Source organism: Mustela nigripes, unplaced genomic scaffold (genome assembly GCF_022355385.1).
Source record: "Mustela nigripes isolate SB6536 unplaced genomic scaffold, MUSNIG.SB6536 HiC_scaffold_20, whole genome shotgun sequence".
Classification (NCBI taxonomy): domain Eukaryota; kingdom Metazoa; phylum Chordata; class Mammalia; order Carnivora; family Mustelidae; genus Mustela; species Mustela nigripes.
This window is the reverse complement of record NW_026739436.1, coordinates 2,415,830-2,421,739: the sequence shown is the minus strand read 5'-3', so window position 1 is coordinate 2,421,739 and position 5,910 is coordinate 2,415,830.

Here is a 5,910-nt window from a genome sequence, read left to right as displayed (position 1 = left end):
AATGCTCTGAAGCTAGAATTCAACCAGAAGAAGAAATTTGGAAAGAACCCAAATACATGGAGACTATAGAGCACCCTTCTAAAGAACGAATGGTCAACCAGGAAATTAAAGAATAATTGAAAAAAATTCATGGAAACAAATAATAATGAAAACACAATGGTTCAAAATCTATGGGAAACAGCAAAGGCAGTCCAGTGAGGAAAATATAGTGATACAAGCTTTTCTCAAAAGACAAGAAAGGTCTAAATACACAACCTAACCCTACACCTAAAGGAGCTGTAGAAAGAACAACAAAGAAAGCCTAAACCCAGCAGGAGAAGAGAAATAATAAAGATCAGAGAAGAAATCAATAAAATAGAAACCGGGAAAGAAATAATAATAGAATAAATTAACAAAAAAAGCAGCTGGTTCTTAGAAAGAATTAATAAGATTGATCAACCCCTTGCAACACTTATTAAAAAGAAAAGAGAAATGACTCAACTAAAGAAAATCATGCATGAGAGGAGAGATTGCAACCACAACAAGGAAATACAATTATAAGAACATATTCTGAGCAACTATATGCCAGCAAATTTGACAATCTGGAACAAATGGATGCATTCCTAGAGACATATAAACTACCAAAACTGAAACAGGAAGAAATAGAAAACCTGAACAGACCCATAACCAGTAAGGAGATTGAAGCAGTCATCAAAAAATCTCCCAACAAACAAGAGCCCAGGGCCAGATGGCTTCCCAGGGGATTCTACCAAACATTTAAATAAAAATTAATACCTATTCTCCCAAAATTGTTCCAAAAATAGAAATGGAAGGAAAACTTACAAACTCATTTTATGAGACCAGCATTACCTTGATATCAAAACCAGACAAGGATCCCATCAAAAAGAATAGGAGACCAATATCCTTGATAAGCAGAGATGCAAAAATTCTCATTAAAGTCCTAGACAATAGGATCAAACAGTACATTAAGAAGTATTCCCTGCAGCCAAGTGTGATTTAATCCAAGGTTGCAAGGCTGGTTCAACATCCGCAAATAGAACAATGTGATACAATACATGAATAAAAGAAAGAACAAGAACCATATGATACTCTCAATAGATGCCAAAAAAGCATTTGAATAAGTACAAAATCCCTTCCTGATCAAAACTCTTTAAAGTATAGGGATAGAGGATATATATCTCAATATCATCAAAGTGATCTATAAAAAACCTACCACGAATATCATTCTCAATAAAGAAAAACCAAGAGCTTTTTGCTAAGGTCAGGAACACAGCAGGGATGCCCATTTGCACCACTGCCATTCAACATAGTACATAGTCTTAGCAATCAGAAAAAAAAAAAAAAGAAATTAAAGGCATCCAAATTAACAAAGAAGTCAAACTATCACTCTTTGCAGATGATATGATATATATGTGGAAAACCCAAAAACTCACTCCAAATCTGCTAGAACTTGTAGAGGAATTCAGTATAGTGTTAGGATATAAAATCAAGGCACAGAAATCAGTTGTATTTCCTTACACCAAAAAAACAGAAGAAAGAGAAATTAAGGAGTCAATTCCATTTACAATTGCTCCCAAAACCATAAGGTACATAGGAATAGACCCAGCCAAAGAGACAAAGAATCATACTCAGAAAACTAGAAAGCACTCATGAAAGAACTTGAGGAAGACACAAAGAAATAGAAAAATTTTCCCTGCTCCTGGATTGGAAGAGCAAATATTGTGAAAATGTCTATGCTGCCTAAAGCAATCTACACATTTACTGAAATCCCTATCAAAATCCCATCCTTTTTTTTTTCAAATAAATGGAACAAATTATAATCCTAAAATTTATATGGAACCAGAAAGTCCTTGCATAGCCAAAGGAATATTGAAAAAGAAAGCCAACGTTGGTGGCATCACAATTCCAGACTTCAGGCTCTATTACCAAACTGTCATCATTAAGACAGTATGGTACTGGCACAAAAACAGACACACAGATCAATAAAACAGAATAGAGAGCCCAGAAATAGACCCTCAACTCTATTGTCAACTAATCTTTGACAAAGCAGGAAAAAATATCCAATGGGACAAAGGGCCTCTTCAACAAATGATGTTGGGAAAATTGGACAGCCACATGCAGAAAAATGAAATTGGACCATTTCCTTATACCACACACAAAAATAGACTAAAAATGGGTGTAGGACCTCAATGTGAGAAAGGAATCCATCAAAGTTATTGAGGAGAACACAAGCAGCAACCTCTTCGACCTCAGCCACAACAACTTCTTTCTAGGCAAAGGCAAAGGAAACAAGGGTAAAAATGAACTATTGGGACTCCATCAAGATCAAAAGCTTTTGCACAGCATAGGAAACAGTTAACAAAACCAAAAGACAACTGACAGAATGGGAGAAGATATTTGCAAATTACATATCAGAAAAAGGGCTAGTATTCAAAATCTATAAAGAACTTACCAACTCAACACCCAAAGACCCAATAATCCAATCAAGAAATGGGCACAGGACATGAGCCAACATTTCTGCAAAGAATACATCCAGATGACCAACAGACACATAAAAAAGTACTCCCCATCACTTGGCAACAGGGAAATACCAGATCAAAACCACAATGAGATACCACCTCATGCCAGTCAGAATGGCTAAAATTAACAAGTCAGGAAAGGACAGAGGCTGGCAAGGATGCAGAGAAAGGGGAACCCTCCTACACAGTTGGTGGTAATGCAAGCTTGTAGAGCCACTCTGGAAAACAGCATGGAGGTTCATCAAAAAGTTGAATATAGAGCTACTCTATGACCCATCAATCGCACTATTGGGTATTTACCCTAAAGATACAAACGTAGTGATCCGAAGGGGCATGTACACTGGAATGTTTCTAGGAGCAATGTCCACAATAGCCAAACTATGGAAAGAAACTAGGTGCCCATCAACAGATGAATGAATAAATAATATGCTGTACACACACACACACACACACACACACACACACACACACACACACAAATGGAATACTATGCAGCCATCAAAAGAAATGAAATCTTGCCATTTGCAATTACATGAATAGAACTGGAGGGTATTATTCTTAGCCAGATAAGTCAGTCACAGAAAGACAACTATCATAGGATCTCCCTGATATGAGGAAGTGGAGATGCAACGTGGGGGGGTTTTCGGAGGGGGTAGGAAAAGAATAAATGAAACAAGATGGAGTGGGGAGGGAGACAAATCACAAGTGACTCTTAATCTCACAAAACAAACTGAAGGTTGCTCGGGAGTGGGGGGAGGAGAGTGTGGTGAAGTTATGGACATTGGGGAAGGTATGTTCTATGGTGAATGCTGTGAAGTGTCTAACCCTGATGATTCATAGACCTGTACCCCTGGGGCAAATAATACATTATATGTCAATAAAAATTTCAAAAAAATTTAAAAAAGAAATGTAACTAATTTCTGTATATTAACTTTGTATCCTTCAATTTTACTGAACTAGTTTGCTAGCTTTTGGGGGGAGTCTTTTGTGTGCTCTCTATGTAGTATCATGTCATCTGCAAATAGTGAAATTTTTTCTTTTTTACCAACTTGGATCCTTTATTCCTTTCATTGTTTGATTGCTATGGCTAGTACTTTCAGTACATTGTTGAGTAAACACAGTGAGAATAGACAATCTCTGTCTTTTAATTAGAAATATCCTAGTAAACCATTTTAAGCATCTAAGGGTTTGTTTAAATATCTTAGATTTTTTTGTTTGCTTTTGTTGTCTTAGGTCTTGATTTCTTACTAAATATTTTATTGACATTCTATTGACATTCTAATAGGAGTTGCCTTGGAGATTAAAATTGACATGTACAATTCAAATGAACACTTAGTCTCAGACAATTCTAATAGGACCCCAGATGCTCTACTGGACCTGACCAGTAAAGTCTTTCCTTGTATGAATTCAGTCTGAAAAGATGGAGAGAGATGGCTGTTTTTCCCAAGAGATGAAGTGCCAATAAAATATCATGAAAAATGTGTACACACAAAGAAGAATACCTGGCTCAATAAAAAAGAATAAAATAATCTCCAGGAAATAACCCTAAAGAAAAGGCTTAAGAAAAGAAATTCCTGAAAACGTATCCAAAATAACCATTTCAGAGGTGAACAATCAGCAAAAAGAAGAGGCAGATTATAGAATGAAATCAGGAATGATGCATATAAAAAATGAGAACACAGCAACAAAGAGAAACTATATAAGAACTAAGCAGAAACATTGTCATGAAAATATAATAACTGAAAAATTTACTAGAAACTTTTGGCCTCAAATTTGTCAAGCAGAAGAAAGAATCAATGAACACAAAGACAAGTATTTTGCACTTTTAGGTCAAAGAAGCAAGAGAAATAGAAAAGTAAACAGAACCAAAGGGATTTACAGGACACCATCAAAGAAATATAAAAACTGTGGAAGTCCAGTGGGATCATTCAACACAAGCAGTGGCACTTATATAGGGGATGCAAGCATGGTTTAATATTTGCAAATTAATCAGCTATTAATGTGATACACTACATAAGAAAAATGAAGGATAAAAATCAGATGATGAATCCCAAACATGTATTCATGATTAAAAACTCTCAGTTTCCTGTAACAAAGAAAAAAAAAGCAAAATCAAACTCTTGGAAACTATACAAAAACAAAAGAGCTTTTGCACATAGAAGGAAACTATAAACAAATAAGAAAGTTGGTCTACTTATTGAAAGAAGATATTTGCAGGTGATATATCCAATAAGGGTTAATACCCAAAATATGCAAAGAACTTACATAATTCAACGTCAATAAGACTAATGACTTGATTGAAAGGAGGGCAGATGATCTGAATAGACATTCCTTCAAAAGAATACATCCCAATGGCCAAAAGACACATGAAAACGTGATAAACATCTCTCATCATCAGGGAAATGTAAATAAATCAACACTATCATGAGATATCACATTACATCTGTCAGAATGGCTGAGATGGACAACACAAGAAACAAAGTGTTGGTGAGACTATGGAGAAAAAGAAACCACTGCTGGTGAAATGCAAAATAGTACAGTCAGCCAAGGGATTCAAATGAGTTATTACAGTAAAATGATAGGGTACAAAACATCACAACAAGAAAACTCATTGACATCAACAACAAAAAATACACAACGCAAATATGATATTAAAAGAGATAGAAACCATAAAAAAACAAGCATAGAAATTCTGGAAATGAAGAACTCAAATTAACGAAATAGAGACTGCAATAGAAAGCATCAACAATAGAACAGACCAAACAGAAGAAAGAATCAATAAAACAGGAGATGAAATATGATATAACCATGTATGAAAAGATAAATAAAAGGATTAAAGGAAGCCTGCTAGATGTATGAGACATCACACACACACACACACAAAAGCCAAATACCTGGAAATCTGAAAGGTGAAGAGAGGGAGAAGCATCAGAAAATTCATTTAAAGTAATAGAGTGTATGGAAGCCTGGGTGGGTCAATTGGTTAAATGGCTGTCTTCAGCTCAGGCCATGATCCTGGCGTCCTGGGACTGAGTTCTACACTGAGCTCCCTTTCTCTCTCCTACTGACTTTCCCTCTGCTTCTGCTTACTCTCTCTCTCTTTCTCTCTCTCTCAAATAAATAAATAAAATCTTAAATAAAAAGAAATAGTGGGTGAGCAATTTCACATCCTGGGGAGAGATCTGAATTCCAAGTTCATGAAGGTACACACTACCTCATTTCAACAGTTCAAATGAATTTTCCAGGACACTTTGTAATAAAACTCTCAGACTCAAAGACAAAGAGAGATCCTAAAGGCAGCAAGTGAAAAGGAGATTATACACAAAAATATATTGACTATCAGCAGATTTCTCCATAAAAAGCATCTTAAGATGCTTTTTATGGAGAAATC